This window comes from Saccopteryx leptura, chromosome 10 (genome assembly GCF_036850995.1).
Source record: "Saccopteryx leptura isolate mSacLep1 chromosome 10, mSacLep1_pri_phased_curated, whole genome shotgun sequence".
In the NCBI taxonomy this organism is placed as follows: Eukaryota; Metazoa; Chordata; class Mammalia; order Chiroptera; family Emballonuridae; genus Saccopteryx; species Saccopteryx leptura.
The window spans coordinates 67,658,755-67,682,108 of NC_089512.1; the positions used below are offsets into that span (position 1 = coordinate 67,658,755).

The 23,354-nt window shown below is 45.2% G+C and overlaps 1 protein-coding gene and 1 non-coding gene across 2 annotated transcripts in view; both read left to right on the forward strand.

The window, feature by feature from the left end:
- Positions 1–1,812: 1,812 nt before the first annotated feature.
- Positions 1,813–23,354, forward strand: part of FRMD4B (FERM domain containing 4B) — a 328,332-nt gene continuing 306,790 nt past the window's right edge. Inside the window, exon 1 of the mRNA XM_066350510.1 lies at positions 1,813–2,126. The gene's annotated coding sequence lies outside the window, so the exon portion shown is untranslated. The remainder of the gene's footprint in view (positions 2,127–23,354) is intronic.
- TRNAT-GGU (transfer RNA threonine (anticodon GGU)) lies at positions 12,570–12,645 on the forward strand. Its single transcript has one exon. It is a non-coding gene; the product is annotated as a tRNA-Thr (tRNA).

The window sequence follows — 23,354 nt, forward strand, 5'->3', positions numbered from 1 at the left end:
GAACTATGCTGAGGTACAATATATCAATCTTACATTGCATTGTCACATATAGCCAAGTCTAGATTCCCCCTCAAAAAAAACATATGCTGATCACTCTTTAGACGTCCAGCTTGTGCTACTCATTCCCAGTGCATTGCTTGGCTTTGCCCTACACTCCCTGCATTGCTTTCTAGTGACCATGCCACAGGCACTGGCTTTCTTTCCAAAGAAATTACGGGCACTTCTGAAGGCTGAGCCAGCCATTCCACTTTGCACTGAACTCTTGCCTGGGGTCCTTATGCTGCTCTTCATGTTGAATAGACAGTATTGTGCAGTGATCAGGGAATTGTCAGCCCTGAGTTTAGAGATAGGCATGACCACTCTTTAGTTTCATATTTTGGGGGCATCAATTTACCTCTCTGGGCCTCACATTCCTCCTTGCAAAACAGGTATCAATGAATTCAGCTGACATTGAGTGAGCCATTGCTACATGGCAGGAGATGAACAAGACAAACAGAGACCTGGCCTTATTGGCTTCCAGTCCATCCCCTTTCTCCCAGGAGAAGCAAATGAGATGATACTCACTAAAGCTATGATATGGAAGCAATCCAAGTGCCCACTGGTACATGTGGACAAAAAAGTTGTGATACACACACAATGGAATACTACTTGGCTATAACAAAGAAGGAAATCTTACCTTTGCGACAGCATGGATGGAACAAACTGAAATAAGTCAGACAAAGAAAGGTAAATACCATCTAATTTAACTTATATGTGGAATCTAAAGAACAAAATAAACAAAGTAGAAACAGACTCATAGAGAACAGACTGACAGTTGTCAGAGAGGAGGGAGATTGGGAGGCTGGCTGAAAAAGGTGAAGGGATTAAGCAGTACAAATTGGTAGTTACAGAATAGTCAGAGATGGAGGTTACAACATAGGGAATACAGTCAATAATATTGTGATAACTATGAATGGGGCCAGGTGGGTACTAGAAAGCTTGGGGGAGGACCACAATAAAGTACATGATTTTCTAACCACTATGTTGTACATCTAAAACTAACGCATAATAATACTGAATGACAACTGTAATTGAATAAATAAATAAATAAATAAGTAAGTAAGTTGGAATCCCTCTCCTGTCACTTACTAGCTATTTGGGGTTAATCTAATGTAACCCCAGTTCCTACATGTAAACAAAGCACAAGAAAACACTTCTGAATCACAGAACTGTTCTGGAGGATAAGTGCCTGGCATGGGGTTGGCTCTTTCCTTTCTCTTCTTCTCTCTCTTCTCTTTGCCACTTTCTGTCTCTCCCTTACTCTTTTCTTTTCTTCTCTCTTATCACCCTCCCTTCTTCTTTCCCTCCATTTCTTTCTTTCTTTCTGGTGCAGAGGCACCAGGTCTGCAGGAACCCACTCCCACCCATCCTGTCTAGGTGCCTCCTTCTCTCTTTGTATGAGCAGTCGGGTCCTGGGATGCTTGAAGCCTGAGAGGCGAATCAAGTCCCACCCTGCGCTTTTCCGAGTGAAGGAGAACAGAGGCACGGGCTTGGCTCCGTCCCCTCCCCCTACCCCCGGCAGCACCAGCCTCTCCGCGCCCCCTGGCACCAGCGTCTTTTCTCTGTCGGGAAGGCGCACGCAGCCCGCAGCCGCACCGCGGGGGCTGAGGGCGCCCCTCCCTCCCTCCCGCTCCCCCCACTCCTCCCCTCCCTATACAATGACTGGACCGGAACAGCGCAGCAGCGGAGAGGCGGCGGGCGGGGGCAGCTGGGGAGAGAGGAGCACACAGCCGGGGCTGCCGGAGGGAGGAGGCGGGCAGGACGGAAGGACGGAAGGACGTGAGGAGGGCGGCCCGGGCACAGCTGTTAAGTGTGGATCACAGCGAGGACGTGCGGCGAGCGGCGGCGGGGGCGACAAGCCTCCCGGGCTGGGGGATGCGGCGGTCGCCGGCTGCCCAGCCAGCCGGGGAGTGGGGCTGCGCGGCTCGCGTGCCGAGCAGGAGCCCGAGCGGAGAGGAGGAGGGCGGCAGCCTCCGGGGAAGGACGCAGGGCTGGCGCAAAGCCGGTCCCGGTCAGGCGCGGGGAGCCCAGACAATAAAGTAGCGGTGGACCGCCCCCGCGCGCCGGAGGCAGGAGGCAGCGAGCAGGTAGGTAGGCGACTGCCCGGTACCGGGGCTGCGCTGCGGGGCGCGACAGTGAGACCGGCTACAGCCCGCGCTCCCCGTGCGCTCCCGGAGCAGGACGCAGGTTTCGAGACCCCCAGTGGAGGTGCGGTCCCAGCTGCGGCGAGCATAAAACCCCGCCCCGCGACTGGGGGGCTGTGTGCGCGTCCGCTGGGGTCCCCCGAGCGCTGGCGCGGCGGTTTGGGCCCTTTGGTGGTGTGGAGACAGGAAGTTTGGGGGTTTCCAGACGTTGGCGCTGATGGTTTGCAAACGCGCCACCAGGGACCATGTGCTTTGGTGGCCGCGCGTTCGTGGGAGGTGGGGAGAAATGCTGATGAGTCCCAGATCCGGTTGCTCAGAGATACTTTCAAAACGGAGAGAACAGAGTGGAGGGAAATCCCGTGCGCTAGCAGAAGACACGGGTTTTGATTCGGCTGCCTTTTTGTATGGGTGTGTCTGATCCTAGCCGCTCCTACGATAGGCAGGCTGCGTGCGTGTGGAATCCACTCTCTTTTTCTTGAATATTTCACTTTTCAGTTTCGTCTGGGGAGGGCAAAACAAAGTGGTATTTTGAGAAATGCCGTTCGATTTGGACTAGATTATAAATTCTTCCTTTGCATTGAATGTCCTGTGGTCTGAACGATACTAGGGAGCAGTGCCCGGTCATGCTCCCCAAAGGGGTCTGGTGAGAGCTTGTATTAACCCCTCCCGGGGCCGAGAAAGCACCGCGGGAGAAAGTCTCGCTTGCTCTCCTTTGTGTAGCCGCTTTTCCCCAGCTGTGAGAGGGTTGGACCGGGCGCTCCTGGGTGGGGTAATCATTATCCTGAACATTCCTGCAATCTGCTAGGGCTTGTAAACATACCGAAACCAGCTTCTCTGAACTTTGAGAACAGACTTGGTCTGTTTGCTAGGAGCAGACGGCTGCGTCTGGAAGGTGGCCCCTTTGGGACGGAAGATTCAAGAGTTGACAGCAGTGGTCTTTCCGGAAAGCTGGGTGATCCTTCAGGGTTAACTGGTGTTTGCTCAGAAGTTTACCACCGACTCGGAGGATGTGTACACGATTTTAGCGCAATCACTGACATGTTTGTTTCCTGTCCCAAAGAGAATGGACCTGTCAGACGTCCAACTCAAACGTCTGAAGGGGAAGAAACGTAGCTTTGCCTGACTTAACCCCATCAGGCTACACTTCTATCCCTCACACAGACTAGAGAATGGTAGATGTTCACTGTGTGTGTGGCACCCCAGGAAGCATTCCGGGGGCTACCTAGGTAGTCCATGGAGTGGTAAACTGAGCCCTGGAGGGAGGTTAAGCCACACTTGCTATAGGTCATACTGGCAATCTGGAGTTTGCATGAGGTCTTATTCCAGATGCCAGAATCTTAACTATGGCAGTGCCTCTAAAAGATGTGTGCTGATGTGACATTAACCAGGAGGAAGGAAATGATAATTACAGTAATGACAAGAACAAAACCACCTCATATGTTTTTCATGATAGTAAATACGATGATGTTTAAAAGAGTGACTACCCTGAGGTAAGCACTCAGCATATATTTTGATCTCTAAATTTAAGGTCACAAACTGAGTGATAGATATTTTGATGTTTCTGTGATTCTCTCTTCCTTTTTCTATTTCTGAAACTTCTGTAATAAAAAGCAGTGCATGCATACACAAATGAATGCACATGTACTCTCACCCCCCCCCCCCCCCCCCCCAGTGAAGGTGCAGTCCCTGCTGTGGAACAGAGTTTCCATTTCTTAAAAGAGCTAAAAATTTAGGCAATTCCCAGGACTTCTGGAACAGGAGAGTTTATCACTTCTTTATGACATTGGCAAGTATTAATCAAATACCTTTGTTTGCTAAAATTTAATTAATGCAGGTGGGATATATTTGAACACTATGATGATGGGAATAAAGAAATATACCTAAAATACTATTATAGTGAGGTTTGATTTTCATGATCACTTGGGAAGTTCACAGAAGTCACTTCTCCTGAGTGTGCAACTCATTGTCCCAAAGTTCACTCTGTTTTGAAATTAATAAATCTCCATCTTAGTGGCAGACAAGTTTATGAGGCTCTCAAAGAGGCAGACAACTTCCATTGAATTTCACAATCTAGAAAAGGGTGGGAGGAGTTAACTTCACAGCCTCTCTGGAGTATAAAAGCAGCCAAAGTTTTCTCAGTATTGTTTACTCTCCCCGGCCTCTTTTTCCAATAAGCCTGAGAACCCTCGTTCACTATTTGATTCACAGATTTAATCAAGACTCTGCAGTGTTTCTGAGCAAATGAAAAAGGGAGTTTTGGCTAACTGACAATACAAATAAGATCCAGAGGAAACAGTTAAAAATACCCTATCTTATCCAGTCTGCAGTAATTGTCTAGCATTTCAGGAACTCTGTGTAGTTATCTTACATTACATACATAGGGCAGGCTTGAGGCTTGTACTGCAAGTGATCTCCCTCTCTCTCTGCCCTCCCTTCCTCTCTAGGTCTGCCCCAGCGGTCTGATCTTATCATGAAGCGGTCTAATCTTATCTATTTGTACATACTCAACTGTGCTGAGATTCACTGAAATTACTCTCTTTAGCCCATAGGTGAATAAATCGTGTAACTCAACTCACCAGCAAGACTTAGGTGCCTCTTTCCTTACTTATACTGTATTTCTCATCGCTCTCTTTTTAGACATGGTTTTTATTTTGTTTTAGAAGGCACTTATATATTTTTTAATTATTTATTTCTTGGTCATTAAGATGTTTTTCTCCTCTTCTGGTAAACATGTGACCTGGGAAGTCAGAGAGAAAAAGAAAGATAGCAATTTTCTTTTGCTAGATACTTGATTTAAAGACCAAACCTTCTATTTTCTTCAATAACCTGATTGACTAAAATTATTATGTCATTTCCTTTTTTTCTTTCTTTTTTTTTGTCATTCTTGTCTTACTCTTCCTGGTGAAATAAATTTTCAACCTAATCCTATAAAGCAGTGTTTTCCAAAATGAAGGTTATGAAATCAACTTTGTGGACTGCAACCACTTTTATTTAAAAGCACTTAGAAAAAAAGTATAACGAGAGAAATATCAGCATTACTCTGTTAGTAAGGATTCTGTAGTTTCATGAAACCCGAGTCAGTTCTATATCTGAGTTGCAGTCAAAATGTAATTTTTACTGTGAGGTGATGTCAAAAAAGTTTGAAAGCTACTGCCACATGGTCTATTTTTGGAATAGATTATGAACACCTAATTAAATGGAATTGAGATATTTTTCATATATACAGGTCACTAAAGGTACACAGGAGAACGTGGCCCCGTCAGCATCTCGCTCAGGGCTGAACAAGGACTGCAGGATCTGATCTCTTTCATCTTGTCTTCAGCTCCACCTTCCTCTTTCATCTTCTGCGTGTTGGGTTCCTTGTTCCTTGTTGGGGGGCCAGATGACTATAGTGGTTGCTGCTTTACACAATTCCAGATTCAAGTCCAACAGGAGAGAAAAAAACTCTGCTTCCCCAGTTCTTGAACAAAAAGTCTCAAAATCCATTTTGATTGGCCCAATTGGCTTGGGGGGAAGAAAACCCTTAGTCCCAGGGCTGGAGTCCCATCTAGACCATGTGTTCTGTGGACACCAGATGACTGGACTTCCAGTGAATACACTGCTGGAAAAGGGAGGAGTGGGTGTTGAGGATCGAATGAATGTTCACTGCTGTGTACAAGTGCCTAACTCGGTGTAGTCTGATTTGTGTTCTCTTTGATGCCCACAACAATGGAGGATGAACAGAATTATACTGAGGCCAGTGGGTGAACAAGCTGACTCTTCACGTTGGTAAGGAAAGCCTTAGCTGTCACTTTTCACATGGTCCATGTCAGGATTTAGGAAATCAAAATGCAGAGCAGACCACATTGATAGTGGTTGCTGTACTTCTCAATGATAGGAAGGGGGAAAGTACAGATATATTGATTGAAGTCCTCTAAAGATCCAACCTCTTAAGGGGCAGATTATGTTCCCTTTATGTGGAAATCTTGGAAAGCATTTATTTTAATCAATTTGTTGTGCTAACATGATGAACATAGTTAAGTGGTGTTGTGGAGTACATTATTTGAAGAACGTACCTCCTTAAAGCTATAGGCCAGTGAGTGCTCTGCTCTGCTAGTCCTCAGCCTGAGATATTTATTTAGGTCTGTACTACTTTGACCTTGCAGTTGGGCGCTATTGATTGTTCCCTGTCATCCATGTACAGTTACCAAGTGGGAGAGGGGACCCTAACTGTGTCCAACTGTGGGGATGATACTCACAGCAGAAGTGCCTTACAGGTGTGTAACCATCCTGGCTTATCCGGGTCAATTCTGGTCCATGTCTGTGCCTCGTTTGGATAATAAACTATGTGGCCACCTCACCTATATAGGCTGTTTTAGGGGCCTTGATTAGGGTTCTTTATACTAGGTTAAATGATAAAAAACTCCTTTTAGCAGGCAAGATTAAATGATAGTGTTTAAGGGATGTATGCTAATGTAGTAAACCTATAAAGGAATGCAAGGAAGGGATTACCGAAAAACATGGTGCAGTGTTTCTCAACCAGGGTAATGCTGCCCCTAGGGGACACCTGTGACTGTCCAGAGAAGTGGTCATGGGAGGGTACTGCTGGCATCTAGTGGACAGAGGCCAGAGATTCCGGTCAGCAACCTGCAATGCACAGGATGGCCCCATAGCAAAGAATTACCCAGCCCAAAATGTATATAGTGCAGAGATTGAGAAAGCTGGAACAGTGGTTACATTTGAAGAGGAGGGAAGGGAAGTATTAGTTGCCTTTGGGGCAACAGATTGATGGGCACATGCTTTTTCCCTTGGAAATGATTATGGAGTTGTATCTACGTTTTATTCACCTTTTTATGTATGTTATACTTAAATGTTTTTAAAGCATTAAAAAAATAAAGAAGTTCTTACCGTAACTAGAGGATGAAATTCCTGATGCCTAGTAGCATCTTGTTCCAGTACAAAGGCTCAGTAAGAGAGGTAGAAGTAAACAGTAGCAAGAGTTGTTCACCAAGTGCTGTGGAACTTTGCCAAGATCACGTGATATGTGTTGAGCAGGCGAAATCTGTGTGCTGACTAGTATTCTACAGAAAGGCAGGGTGGTTTGTGCTGATGAACACTGGCTCCTGAGTCAGACGGCCAGTTTGCTACTCTAGTGGCATCACTTAATAAATGTGTGTCTTAGAGCAAGTGGCTTCACCTTTTTGTGTGTGCCTCCTACCTTATTGGGTTACTGTAAGGATAAAAGGGCAGATGCCTGTTCTGTGTGAAATACTCCATAAATGTTAGCTCTTATTATTAGTGCAGGTTAGGAACAAATGTTAACCACTATATTATTTATTGAACGCTGAGAATGTGCCAGATTTCACTTTTAGTAATTTTTCAGTTTTAATATTTTTGTCTTACAAATTCTGTGATGTCCATTTAATGTTATTATTATTCCCATTTAACAGGTGAGGAATATGGAGGCTTAATGAAATTAGCAAGGAATGTAGCCTTAATTTTAATCCCCAGTCATTCTGACTTCAGAACCTCTGCTCTCATTTATTATATTGTTTGACTTGTAAGGGAGTGTAATGCTGGTGGCCAAGGCCACGCAGGTCCACACTGGATTCGAGCAGATAGAGGAACTGCAGAGCCAGAAAGCATGAGGCCATTCCCGTTTATTAGATTCTCACAACAGTAGACAAGCAAACCGGCAAGGAAAACCTCTTCTCATAGCAGCAAACAAACAGCAAAATATGGCCCCTCATAGTGGTGGGCAAGCAATCCACAATCCACCATCTGCCCTGAGGGCACGCACCTGGAGACTTACAAAGACTACACACACACACACACACACACACACACACACACACACACACATACACACACACAGCTCTGCCACATGCTCACGCACTGATCATGCAAAGTGCAAGCAAGCAAGCCTAACACAGCTGTTTTCCCACAGTCCACCCCTTCAGGGTTGATCGCCTCACAATCTACACGGCAGGTATCTTCCATGATGGTCCCTGTGTGAAGAATGAGGTACATTACAGAAACTGAAACAGTACAGACTACAGCAACTGAATTACAAAGGCACAAGCTACACCAAAAATGACAATAATTACAAAGGTGCCCTTCACAGTGTCTTCCTGAGCACTCTGCCCAGGGAGTTAACTGGAGGCCCATCTCCAGCCCTCTACCCCATGGTAGGTGGGAGGGCCTGTGTAGCCCAGGGCCATGTCCATTGAGGGAAGTGTCCGTGGTGCATCTCTGCAACTGGATGAGAGCAGCTTCCTGGTGCAGGAGGACCTCCACAGGTGGCGCCTCTCCCCATCAGGGTCTCTTGTAATACAAGTGGCATGTCTATCCAGCAAGGGAGCCAGTGCCTCTTTCTGGTCACAGTCTAAGAATCCATTACACCACTCAGTTATGAGTCCATGATAGTCAGCCCAGCTGTCTGTGCAAATCACCCAAAGTAGAAGTCCATTACAGGTAACTAGCCGCACAGCTCTTTGATAGCAGACCTCAGGACCTTGCCGTAAGTGCTCTGTCCATTGCCACAAGCCCCATCCAAACCCCTCAAGAGCTTACAGGGCCTGGCAGGGTCAAACACATTCAAGGCCTGTGCCGCGTTGACATTTCTCTTACTGCCGCTGCTACAAAAAAAGCACTCTTTATCTTCTATTGACAACATCTGCTACACATTAGAAGGGGACCAGTGGATTTCCAATTCCATAAGGGGCCTCCAGCACTGACCCCACCCATCTCTGTTAGGTGGGTCCCTCAGCCTTCCCCCTGTTCAAACTGGGACAATGGGTCTTAAGGATCCTCCTCTCCCTCAGCTGTCTCCATCATATAATCCTACAACCATGCAACCAGAATACCAGTCATTTTCTTGGCAGTGCCGGGGCCGCTGGCTTTCCCTGCTTTTTCAGTGACTGGAACTTCTGTTTTGGCGTAAGTTGCCACCAAAGCTCTAACAGGACTTAGTTAGATGTGCCATCCATTTTCTATCTGGCCTAGCCACAATCAGATCGACCCACACCTATGTTTAGATAACCTTTATCAGCCCATGTGTCTTGTTAGTTGAGGAGGCATTGCGGGCTGTAGCCCACACAGCTTTACAGTCCCATGCTGCCTCCAGCTCCCCCAAGTCTGCCACCATCTATGTAACTGTGCTGATGGGCTGCCCCACATAGGGGCTCAAGATAGCCACTAGTGGCCCAAAAAGGGCTGGTGGGCACTACAAAGAATAAGGCCCCTCATCCCTACTGTAAATATCTCTTCATCTGGCCCACGGGACCTCAGGTAGAAAGCAACATTCCTCATATCTAGTTCCCGGAGGACCTGCTGCAGGTCTGTATACAACTGCCACTGATTCAGTACCCCTGGCAAGTCTCCAGCATTCTGCCAACCATAGTAATGGCAGCCATCACCCATTCTAATAGGGCAGTGGTCAGCAAACTGCGGCTCGCGAGCCACATGTGGCTCTTTGGCCCCTTGAGTGTGGCTCTTCCACAAAATACCACGTGCAGGCACTACCTCGATAAGGAATGTACCTACCTATATAGTTTAAGTTTAAAAAATTTGGCTCTCAAAAGAAATTTCAATCATTGTACTGTTGATATTTGGCTCTGACAATGAGTTTGCTGACCGCTGTAATGGGGTATGGTTTCCTGTATTGTCATGGCAGTTCTGAAGTTTCTGTCTTAGGCAAGAGTGTGTGGTAATGGTGGCCAGTTTCTCCATCTCTGTTCTGGAGAGCATGATGTTATCCATTCTGATGTACCACAACCACAGCCACCAGGCTGCCAGGGCCTTGGGTTTCTGCCTGAATTTTTCCCCTAACTCCATCAGCTCAGTCTGGTTGTTTAGCAGGACCACAGAGAGCTCCACTACCTGCAGAGGGAGTTGTGCCAGCCCTGAGACACTCTTGGCTGCTGGGTTTTTACTTTCTGAGTGACCATCAGCAGAGCTCTTGAGTCTGCCGATGGCAGTTTCACCCTGAACCTCCTCCTCCTCAGAAGAGTCAGAAATGACTAAAACCACTGACTCAGAGCCACTCCACTAGCACAAATGCAGCTCTGTCTTCAGCACCGGCCGAAGGCTGCCGGCTCTTGGCCTAAAGCTAGAACTTGAGCTCTTGAACCTGCTGTTTTTTTAACATCTGACTCTGCCAACATTCTGCTTCTAGGGAAAACTGGAGTTCATGAAACTGCAATTCCTTCTCAAGCAACTACTCCAATTCCAGGTGCCATTGGTGTTCAGCCTGCATTTCAAACTGAAGCTCTGAAAAACAGCCTCTTTTTCCAGAAACTGTTGCAGTTCTTGCTGCTGTTGGCACTTAGTCTGAGCTCATCCTGGAGTTCTCAAACTCAGGTGGCCTTTTGCACAGAGCTTTTGGTTTCTTCTCACAGGGATGTAAAAACACTCAGCCCATGGCCCCCAACAGGACAGCCACGGGAACCATGTGATGGAGAAAAAGGACCACTCCTCTGTCTCACCCTTCAAGGGTTTTGGCAGCTCCATACCAGTCTAATCCAAATCCTGCCAATTATACCAGATGTAATGCCGGTGGCCAAGCCAGTGGTCGGCAAACTCATCAGTCAACAGAGCCAAGTGTCAACAGTACAACAATTGAAATTTCTTTTGAGAGCCAAATTTTTTAAACTTAAACTATGTAGGTAGGTACATTCCTTATCAAGGTAGCGCCTGCATGTGGTATTTTGTGGAAGAGCCACCCTCAAGGGGGCAAAGAGCTGCATGTGGCTCATGAGCCACAGTTTGCTGACCAGGGGCCAAGGCCAGGCAGGTCCACATTGGATTCAGGCAGACAGTAGAAAAACTGTAGTGCCAGAGAGTGTTGGGCTATTCCTGTTTAGTAGAGTCTCGCAATGGTGGAAGAGCAAACCGGCAGGGGAAAACCTCTTCTCACGGCAGCAGGCTAACTAACAGCAAAAAACGGCCCCTCACAGTGGCGGGCAGGTGATCCATAGTCTGCCATCCACCCTGAGGACAAGCACCTGTAGCCTTACATAGGCTATACACACATGGGGCTGCCATGTCCTCACACTCTAACCCTTCAAAGAACAAGCTAGCAAGCCTAATACAGCTATTTTCCTAACAGGGAGCCTTGAGATCAGCTACCCCAAAATATCAGCCTCACAGAGTGGATATGACTCAGCAATTAATGAAGGGATGGTGCAGGGCCAGAGCCCGCTCACTGCCAACCACGACCACATGCACAGGCGCCCACAGAGCCAGCATGAAGGGTAGAGCAGGCCCGACCAGGAAGACTGGCTAAGGAGTTGGGGAGTCATCTTCCAATTCAGCTACAAAAGGCCTAGAGCTGTGTTTATTAAACTGAGATTGGGGAGCTCCTGGTTGTATGTGAGTTGATTTTAGATGATAGATGGATAGTCTTTTTCATGTTATGGGTATTTATTTTAATGGGTATAAGAATAAATGCTCTTATTAAATAACATATTTGTTTCTGCCTTGCTATATGAACTATTAACAGACTGGATATTATTGCTTAGAATGAAGCTAAGCAAGACATTGTGCCAATGTAAAATTATTTAAAATATATGTATTTGGTAAACAGTGTGGGTGGTATTGAATATGGGTAAATCTGTAAAGGGAAGAGGTGAAGGACTGAAGTGTTTCTCCAACTTTGCGCACTCACATCACCTGGAGAATCCTATTCTGATTCAGCAGGTCTGGGGCAAAGCCTGAGACTCTGCATTGTTAACAAGCTCTCAGGGTATGCTGTGCTGTGAACCACACTTAACCAGACAAGGGATCAGAGAACCTGGAAGATTCTTGGACATGTGCCTGGTACTGAGGAGAATGTGAAGAGAGTGTGAGGCAATCCCCATGCCCTGGAAGCTTCATCTAGTTGGAAGAAGAGCAGTGAATGGACATGGCCGTGAACTCCCCGAGGCAGAGAAGGTGTGACACCAAAGGCAAGGTGAGGGACACGTGTGGTGGTCTGCCCCAGAGCTGCTGCTGTGGGTGGTCCAGGGGGCAGGCAGGATGGGGTTTCACTGCCGACTGAAAGATTTGTAGCAGCAAGTGGAAAGTTCCAATGTAGGCTTGCTGAGCAGAAGGAAGGGGACACGTGACAAGGAAGATTCCAAAGAATGTTTGCTCGTACAAAGTGGAAATTTCAACAACAATCTGATCAACACAGAGAAGCAGTCTATGACATTTGGTTAAAATGACCTCCTCTTCAAAGGACAGGCCCTATCATTTGGAAATAATAGTCTTCATTTACTAAAGTCTCTGTAAGTACCAGACACTTTCAAGTGATTTCCATAGAGGATGTCAATTCTGCCTCCACAATGACTCACAATATCCCACATTACCAAGTTGGAAACTGAGGCTTGGAGAGTCTGTGAGACTTGTTCAAAATCACAGTGCTTGGCCCTGGCCAGTTGGCTCAGTGGTAGAGCGTCGGCCTGGTGTGCGGAAGTCCCGGGTTCGATTCCCGGCCAGGGCACACAGGAGAGGTGCCCATCTGCCTCTCCACCCCTCCCCCTCTCCTTCCTCTCTGTCTCTCTCTTCCCCTCCCGCAGCCGAAGCTCCATTGGAGCAAAGATGGCCTGGGCGCTGGGGATGGCTCCTTGGCCTCTGCCCCAGGCGCTAGAGTGGCTCTGGTCGGGGCAAAGCGACGCCCCGGAGGGGCAGAGCATCACCCCCTGGTGGGCGTGCCAGGTGGATTCTGGTCGGGCGTATGCGGGAGTCTGTCTGACTGTCTCTCCCCGTTTCCAGCTTCAGAAAAATACAAAAAAAAATAAAAAAAATCTCAGTGCTAGTAGGCATCAGACCGGAATTCAAACTCGCCCGAGCCGTGCTCTGTGCTGCCATCCCTGCCAGTCACAGCCTGAGTGATTCAGCTCTCTGTTCACAGAGCATGGCTCACAGGAGGTTCTCGTGGCCCATCTTGTTTCAAATGGGGATTTGCCCCTAAAACAGATCCTGAGTGCACATCCAAAGTTGATGATATTCTTTTCTGCCTTGCCAAATAAATTAAGAGACGGGAGTTGTTGGTTGTAATGCTGGTGGCTGAGGCCAGGCAGTTTCACACTGGATTCAGGCAGACAGTAGAGGAACGGCAGAGCTGGAAAGTGTTGGGCCTTTCCTATTTATTAGATTTTCCCAACAGCTAGTGAGCAGACAGGCAGGGGAAAACCTCTTCTCGTGGTGGAGGGTGAGCAAACAGCAAGACCGCCCCTAGCAGTGGTGGGGAAGCGATCCAGCCAGGGAAAGCACCCGTAGCCTTATAGAGGCTGTACACACGTGGCTTTGCCACATGCTCATGCATTAAGCATGCAAAGTGCAAGGGAGCAAGCCTAACACAGCTGTTTTCCCAACATTGGCATTGTGACCTAACATAAGAAATAAGTTCAAAATTGTCCCTTGTACACCCCCCAAATATGCACTGAGTGTCTGGTTGCAACGAAGGGGCTCTTTCCTTTGGAAATCACCAGGCTGCCTAGACAGACAGTTATTGGAAATAATTATGCCTGTCACAGCATGGACTCTGTCACAGCCCTTCCTGCTTCAAAAGGTCTTTCTGGGACACCAGCATCTCTTCCAGCTGGGCTGACGACAGCCGACAGCAGCAGTAGGGGACCCACCATGGATGCTGCCTGAGGATTGCTTTCTGGCTTTCCTTGTTGCACCTGCCTGAGCCCATCCCATCAATTCAGTCATTGCAAAGAGCAGGAGACCGTCTGTGACCTGAGTGGGAGGCTTATACATGTGCAGATCACTGAGCCAGCTCTGGTCCTGGTTCATCCACGTGGAACGCTCTTGCTGGTCCTGCCAGATGGAGGAGGAGTTGGGGAGAGGGCTAGACTGGCTGCTGGTAGAGAAGTGGGAATGCTGAGTTCTTTTCCCATCTCGGCAGCAGATTCGCTAAAGCTGTGTTAACTGGCTCTCTAGGCTTGTCAAGTGGGTGGTGACACTTGAGATTCCTTCCACCCTATCTACACCTTTATGCTGTGAACAACCCGAAGTGTGCATCCTGCACCTAGTCCACACCAGTTACACTGTTCTCATTTTTTTTTTTTTACAGAGATAGAGAGAGAGTCAGAGAGAGGGATAGATAGGGATAGACAGACAGGAACGGAGAGAGATGAGAAGCATCAATCATCAGTTTTTCATTGCAACACCTTAGTTGTTCATTGATTGCTTTCTCATATGTGCCTTGACCGTGGGCCTTCAGCAGACCGAGTAACCCCTTGCTTGAGCCAGCGACCTTGGGTCCAAGCTGGTGAGCTTTGCTCAAACTAGATGAGCCCGCGCTCAAGCTGGCGACTTTGGGGTCTTGAACCTGGGTCCTCCACCTCCCAGTCCGACGCTCTATCCACTGCGCCACTGCCTGGTCAGGCCACACTGTTCTCATTTTAACTTTAAAAAGAAAAAGACTCATGTGCATGGAAAGGACTTCTTTATCACTCGTGTGTTGGGGGAAAGTTTCAGTAAAATAATTTGGTGTGCAGTAGAAATAATATTTGGTGTAACTTGTCATATCAGATAACCCGTTCAGTACCTAGACAAATCTAAAGACGTTAGGATAGTGTAGCTCCTTTGACAGATCAGGAAAGATTTGAAAATACTTGAGGCCCTCGCAAGTAAACTGATTGCATCTATTTAAATGAGCAAGTTGAAATGTAGGATCCTAATTAAGTAATGAAAACCATGTGGCCTGAGACTGGAAACATAGAGTCCTATTCCATTGGGTCCTTAAATTGAGGACATATAATGGTAATTTGCTCCAACTGTGTTAAATTAATTCAATTTGTATCTTTAAGAGAAAAAAAAAACAACAAGTGTGCTATTTTATATACCTCCATGTTCTCCATCCGGCTGCACTTTCCCTGCCTAAAAGAACGGGGTGTCCAGTTACTAGAGGTTAAAGTTTGATTCAAACAAATTAAGAGTAAGATATCATTTCTGCAGTGATTCCACTGCTTTAAACAGTTCACATGATGAGTGGTTCTCTTTGTATTTTTCAGCTTCCAGCTCAGTTACACTTGGAAAAACACTGGAGAACAATCTTGATCCTTTTTAGATCTCAGAGAAAAGCTGTGGAAATGATGAAAGATAAAGGGTGTTTAAGAATTGACAGTTTGTCAGGAAATGTTCATGCTGTTCAATAGACACTTTATCATAATAAGGGGAGTACACAATGCAAACATTTTTCTCCACTTTGTATACAGTTTCATTTATTTTTTTTTCCTTCTTTTCCAAGTGAGAAGAGGGGAGATAGACCTCCGTGTGTGCTCTGACCTGGATCCACCTGGCCACCCCCCCAACCTTGTCTGGGGCTGATGCTTTGCCCATCTGGGGCCATGCTTGCAACTGGGCTATTTTTAGCACCTGAAGTAGAGGCTCCAGTAATCCTCAGTGTGTGGGGCTGATGAGCTTGAACCAATCGAGCCATGGCTGAGGGAGGAGGAAAGGGGGTGGGGAAGGGAATGGGGAAGGATGGAGAAGCAGATAGTTGCTTTTTTTTGTGCCCTGACCAGGAATCAAACCCGGGACATCCATACACTGGGCTGATGCTGTACCACTGAGCAAACTGACCAGGACCAAAAGGAACTGTTTTTTGAAAAGATGATTCTTTCCCCATTGAGTGGTCTTGGCACCCTTGTTAAAAATCATTTGACCATACATGCAAGGTTATTTTTGTGCTCTTTTCTATTTTATTGGTCTCTGTGTCTGTCTTTATGCCAGTACCACAATGGTTTGTTTGCTATAGCTTTGTAATATGTCTGTCAGTAAGTGAGCATTCTCCAACTTTGTTCTTCTGTTTCAAAATTATTGTAGTTATTCAAGTTCCCTTTAGATTTCATATAAATTTTAGGATTTTTCTTTTCATTTCTGCAAAATATTCTGTTCGGATTTTGATAGAGAGATAGTGTTGGATCTGTAAGTTGCTTTAGGTAATATTGACATCCTAAGAACATTAAGTCTTTCAATCCATGAACCCAGGATGTCTTTCCATTAATTTATTTTAACTTCTTCCTGCAATGTTTTGTAGTTTTCAATGTGTAAGTCCTTCACCTCCTAGGTTAAGTTTATTCCTAAATATTTGATTTTTTTTGATGCCATTGTAAATGTAGTTTTTTTAAATTTCCCTTTTGGATTGTTTGTTATTAGTATTTGTGTTTATTTTGTATCCTGCAACTTTGCTACATTTATTTATTCTAAAAGTTGTGTGTGTGTTTGAGTGTGTGATCCTTAGGTTTTCTACAAGCAAGATATTATCTATGAACAGAGATCATTTTACTTCTTCCTTTCCAATTTGAATTTCCCTCTCTCCCTCCCTCCCTCCCTTCCTTTCTCCTTCCATCCTTCCTTTTTTTTTTGAGAGTCAGAGAGAGGGATAGATAGGGACAGACAGACAGGAACAGAGAGAGATGAGAAGCATCAATCATTAGTTTTTTGTTGCGACACCGTAGTTGTTCATTGATTACTTTCTCATATGTGCCTTGACCATGGGCCTTCAGCAGACCGAGTAACCCCTTGCTTGAGCCAGCAACCTTGGATCCAAGCTGGTGAGCTTTGCCCAAGCCAGATGAGCCCGAGCTCAAGCTGGCGACCTCGGGGTCTAGAACCTGGGTCCTCTGCATACCAGTTCAACGCTCTATCCATTGCGCCACCGCCCTGGTCAGGCATATTCCTTTCTTTTTGCCTAATTACTTCTAATATGTTAACTAAAGTCGGCAATAACGGGCATCCTGTTTTGTTCCTAATCTTAGAGGAAATGCTTTCTCTTTCACCATTGTGTAGGATGTTAGCTGTGAGCTTTTCATTTATAGCTTTTTTATGTTGAAGCAGTTTCCTTCTATTTATAGTTTGTTGAGCATTTTTATTATGAAAGGCTGTTGGATCTTGTCAGTTGTTTTTTCTGCATTGATTGAGATTATCAAGTGTTTTTTTTCCTTCACTGTCTTAATGGGATGTATTATATTTATTGATTTCACATGTTGAACCATCGTTGCATTCTAGGAATAAGTCCTACTTGGTCTTGGTGGGATAATACTTTTAATGTGCTGTTGGATTTGGTTTGCCAGTATTTTGTGGAGGTTTTTGCATTAATATTCATCAGGAATATTAGTCCACAGTTTTCTTTTCTTGTAGTATTTTTGTCTGGCTTTGGTATCAGGGTAATAGTGGCCTCATAGAAGGAGTTTGGAAGTGTTCCTTCCTCTTTAATTTTCTTGGAAGAGTTTGAGGGAGGATTGTTATTAATTGTTGTTTAAATATTTGGCAGAATTCTCTCCAGTGAAACCATCTATTTCTGGGCTTTTGTTGGGAGGTTTTTGATGATTGACTCAATGTCCTTACTAGTTATTGGTCTCTTCTGATTGTCTATTGCTTCATAATTCAGCCTTCGTAGGTTGCATGTTTCTTCAAATTCATTCATTTCTTCTAGATTATCCAATTTGTTGGCATACAGTTGTTCATAGTTGTCTTATCATCTTTTTTATTTCTGTGACATCAGTTTTGGTGTTTTTTTCTTTCATTGCTGATGTTAGTTATTTTACTCTGATCCTTTTTAAATGTAGTTAGAGGTTTGTCAGTTTTGTTGATCTTTCAAAAACCAACTCTTAGTTTCATTAATATTTTCAGTTGTTTTCCAATTTAGTTATCTCTGCTCTAATCTTTATTATTTCCTTCCTTCTGTTGGCTATGGGTTTACTTTGTTATTCTTTTTCTCTTTCTTGGGTTGTGAACTTAGGTTGTTGATTTGAAATCTTCCTTCTGTTTTTAAGAAAAGTGTTTACAACTATAACCTTCTTTTCTGCTTCTACTATATACCATAAGTTTTGGTATGTTGTGTTTATGTTTTCAAATGTCTCACAGTATTTTAAATATTTCCCATGTGATTTCTTTTTTGACCCATTTGCCTTTTGTCTTTTTAATAATAGAATACTGCTCCATATTTTATCTGGGCATGTAGGTGCCCAACTAAAGACTACTTTATCCAGCCTTGCAGGGGGCTGTATTTGTTCATCTACATTTATGCTGATAGGAGGCCCTCTTCCCTTGTTCTTCCATTCTCACTGGTGGAGAATCGGGAAAATGGCAACATATAGAGCAGCCATGTTTGAAGCCACGTGTGAAAGATGACAGAGCCAACCCACCATTATCGATCACTGTGTGGTCCTACAGATTAGAACTCTCTACCTGCCCTAGACTACCTACTTTATTTGGACCATTTTGTAAAAGAAAAATACATATTTATCTCTATTACACTGTTGTGTTTTGATGTTTATTTGTCTAAGCTGCTTAGTCTGTGCCATATTAATACTTAAACTTTACCAAAAGTGCTACATTGACCCAAAGAATTATGCAGTGTTGACTTTCTTCTTTTTTGGCCTTCCTTATTATAGCATTAAATAAATAAATAAATTCTTATGGAAAATTAGGTAGGAGCTATGTAGTGTATTTTCTTTTAACTCAGGACCTTGGAGTGCTTCACTACAGCGAGTAAGAATGGATGTTTTTATTTTTCTCTTTGGTCCTTGCCTACCTCTAGACTGCCTCTCTCTCTTTCTCCCTCGCTCCCCCTCCTTACTGTTGTAGACAGCTTACCTAAAGCTGTCCTTTTTTCTCTCTTTTTTTCTAACTGGCTACACTCCACCCGTGACTGGAGCTTTGCCCACACTAATACGTATCTGGAACGATTTCTTTTTTTCTTGGCCTCATTGCCTTCTACTTGTACTCATCATCTCTGCTCAGTTAGCACTGATCCATCGAACTAGGTGACGTTCCTCTCTTCTATGTTGTATTTGGGTCCTCTGCCAGAAAGGGATTAGAAGCGCAGGGGATTTGTTAGAGGAAATGCTTATTCAGTTTGTAGGCCAGGAGTGGGAGAAGTAGGAGTAGACAGGGAGAGCCTTTAAACCAGGGGTCCCCAAACTTTTTACACAGAGGACCAGTTCACTGTTCCTCAGACCATTGGAGGGCCGGACTAAAAAAAAAACTATGAACAAATCACTATGCACACTGCACATATCTTATTTTAAAGTAAAAAAACAAAATGGGAACGAATACAATATTTAATATAAAGAACAAGTAAATTTAAATCAACAAACTGACCAGTATTTCAATGGGAACTATGCTCCTCTCACTGACCACCAATGAAAGAGGTGCCCTTTCCGGAAGTGCAGCGGGGGCCGGATAAATGGCCTCAGGGGGCCACATGTGGCCCGTGGGCCGTAGTTTGGGGACCCCTGCTTTAAACCGTGTTGCATGTCTGGACCCTGTGCAAGGGAAAGGGAAAGGAAGGGGAAGTGGTTAGGAAGAGTCTCGGACTCTGTACAGCTCCGCTAAAGGAATCTGGTCTCCCCCAGAATGGGCCTCTCTGTTCTCAGCTGTGGAGCTGAGCGGCAGTGGGACTGTCAATGAGCTCTGCTTCCGGCAGTAAGAGATGCGAGCGGTGCCTTGCTGTGGCTGTCACACCCACCCTCTGAGCCCCAGGCTGATGATTGCACAGGAACGAGTATCCATTTGGGCTCTGTATTCTTTCAGCTCTTCCCTTAGCACCTACTCCACAATCTGTGAGGGGAAGGACTGTGGGTTCTGCATGGGACCCCTGTATCTTAGCACAGTGTCTGGCACATTTTAGACAAAAACCACCTGAACATTTAAAAATTAATTTAAAATTATTTTTAATTGAAAAAAAATTAATTATTTAATTTAAGTGAGAGGAGGGGAGATAGACTCCTGCCTGTGCCCTGACTGGGATCCACCCAGAGACCCCCATCTGGGGCCAATACTCTGCCCATCTGGGGCCATACTCGCAACTGAGCTATTTTTAACACCTGAGGCAGAGGCTCCATGAAGCCATGCTCAGTGCCTGGGGCCAACGTGCTCAAATCAATCAAGCCGTTGCTGTGGGAGAGGAAGAGAGAAAGGAAAGAAGGGGGAGGCAGAGAGAGGAGAAGCAGATAGTCACTTCTCCTGTGTGCCTCACTGGGAATTAAACCTGGGACATCTACACGCTGGGCTGACGTTCTACCACTGAGCCAACCAGCCAGGGCAAATAATTTATTCAAAAAGTATTTTTCAACTTGGTTAAAGAGATTGAGTCCTTATCAAAAAACTTGAAGTTCAAATAGATATAATCTTTGGGAGTAAATGAATATCCAATTTTTGGGGTAGATATATGGAAAACAGGTTGCTGGGTCACATAGTAACACTGTTCTTACTATTTTAAGAACCTCCATACTGTTTCCCATGGTGGCTATACCAGTTTACATTTCTACTGACAGCGAATATGGGTTCCTTTTTCTCCCCAACCTCTCCAACATTTGTTATTACCTGTCTTGTTTATAATAGCCATTCTAACAGGTGTGAGATGGTGTCTCATTGTAGTTTGGATTTTTATTTCTTTAATGGCTAGTGAAGTTGATTATTTTTTCATATGTCTGTTGGCTCCTTCTTTGTCTTCTTGGGAGATGTGTCTGCAAAGATAAATGTTCATTGCAGCATTACGCACCGTAGCCAAAACATGAAAACATCTGAAGTGCCCTTTAATAGGGGATTGGATAGAGAAGATGTGGTGCATGTATATACAATGGGATACTACTCAGCTGTAAGAGGAGATGACATACTGCCATTCGTGACAATGTGGGTGCACCTTGAACACCATGCTAAGTGAAGTAAGTCTTGGTGCTCTTTACTGTCCGCTGCTTATCAAGGGTGAGGAGTGTCCCATCACGGCATGCTCTTCAAGGAGTTATCTTTGCAACTTACTAAAGAGAAACTTTATGGCTTCAGCAGTGCTCAGTGTTTATTATTTCCTAGACTATAGTAGAGTTATGGCTTGGTTATACACATATAAACAGCTCTATAATATAAAATATATAACTCTTACAAGAGTTATAAGAATAAACTCTGAGTGGGCACTTGTTACTATCTTTTATAAAAGAAAATTGAGGCTTATAAATATGAACTTGCTTATGGACTCAGAGGTATTCATTATTGTTCAAAGCTATGACTTGTTCCTTCAGCAAATATTTATTGAGTATTACTGTATGCAGGACTATTTCCAAGGAAAATAATATCATCTAATAAATTATTTGTCCTCATGGAGTTTTTGCTATATTTGGGAAGATAACTAAGCAAAACAAACAAACAAACAAAAACCCCAGAAACACATAATTTTATTTAATTCCATGAAAAATAAAGCAAGACAAGGGGTAGAATGTGATGATCTTAAATTTAAAAAAATGCTTGGTTAAAGAATTCCTTTGTAAAGGGAAAATATTTGAGCTGAGATAGGGTTCCTGAGAGGGAATTCTGAAAGCAAAAAGCATTTTAGGCAGGGGAACAACACTTGCAAAGGTCCTGAGGCAGGAACAAGCGTGACAGATTTTACAACAGGAAAAAGAAAGTCATATGGCTGGACTGTCATGAGTGTCATGAACGCTGGCATGAGGAGTATATTGGGGATCAAGAGGCTGTTCCAGGTCACAGTAAAGGGCTTAGATTTTATCCTAAGTATACTGGGAAGCCATTGGAGGGTTTAGGGAGGAAAGTCCTATGACCTGAGTAAGATGTTAAAAGATCTTTCCAGTGCCTTTGTGGAAAATTGACAAGGTAGGGACAGAGTGTAAGAAGAAAGTCAGCGGAGAAGAGAGGTGGGCAGACCACAGTCACAGGAATGGACAGACATACAGAGATGCAGATGAATGTGAGGTAGCTGTGGGACAGATGCTGACAGTGTTTGCTGGTGGACTAGAGGTGGGAAATCAAGTAAAAACAGAAAAAACAAGAGCAACTTCTAAGGTTTTGACTAAAACAATGAAATCTTAAAGCTCTATTGAGGAGTCGACCCAGATCTCCCTCACACTCCAGCAGTCTCTTTTGAAAGGGAAGTATCTAATTGCCTTTCTGGTGAGGAATTCTTTTTTTTTGAAGTGGTATCTTATAATTCTCTGTGCAGGAAGTGGGATGAGACTGATATTTACATTTGAGTTCAGGTTGCCTGCCTGGATGTCTGCTCCAAGCCTCCTGATGAGGTGAGTAACTGCTGTGAGGCACTGGCTGTGTGTGCCAGGCTTCGTGTCTGTCTTCGTGTCTGCTTCCTCAGGTCTAAAGAGGACGAGAAGCCAACAATCTCAGCCTGACAGGCTTTCTCACTGCTGACCTTTGTCTGCAGTCCACTTTCTGGAGCGGAAGGACTTTGTGCACGTGCCTGCCTTCATGTGATGACAGATGGGGTTCCTTAGAAGGGAATCTGAACTGCGGTCAAGGGCGTGATGGTCCCCAGAGGCTGGAAGATGACAGCTTGGCCCCTTTGGCTCCCGGGACAGGCCCCAGAGCTCAGTCCCGCTGTGGAACTGGGTCACCCCTGTGGTTTGGATTGAGAGCAGGGCGGGGCAAGCTGTCCCCAAGCTGCTCCAGAGTTGGCTTTGGACAAGAGACTCAGGTCAGGCGAGTGGTCGAAATTACATGTGTTTCTGGCAGAGTCCACGTCAGGGTTTATGAAAATAGATTTTATAAGTTTAGCGGTGCTTGCCAGTGACCATTTCTTGGTTAAAGCTGCACAGAGGGTTCCTAGGATGTGTTCTTACTGCAGATGGAAGTCTGGACTTTGACACTGAAACTTGTCAAGTGTCTTACTTGGGCATAGAGGAGATTGTCAGTCAGGACCCTGGCAGGAGACCCACCCCTGATGGTCCAAAGGAAGAGAAATAACAAACACTTCAGAGGTTTGGGTGGGTGAAGGGAACACAGGGCTGGGGAGCCCCCAGGAGGCTAGCAGTTGGGCTCGCTGCTGCCACCTAAGGCCTAAAGGTGACAAAAAGCACAACCGAGTCAGGTAAAGACTGGGAACCATAAAAAGGGCTGGAGAAGAAGCCCCAGAATCAGGGGGGAGCAGAAGGATTCCCCCCTCCCCCCGCCACCCCCATCATCTCCTGCCTGTCTGCAGAGGAGAGAGAGGGAGGAGGCGGAGGAGTGTGGATCCCGAGGGGCAGACTGAGACCCAGGAGCATACGAGGGGAGGAGGGGACAAAGAAGGGATCACTGGCCTTCACCCAGGTCCTAGTCTCCATTGTCTTTCTACACACACACACACATTCCCCTCCTCTTCCTTTTCTCTTTTTACTGATTTGTAGTAATCTTTAAAAATAACCATCACACCCATAAACCAGCACAGGTGAGAAGGTAAATGAGGGA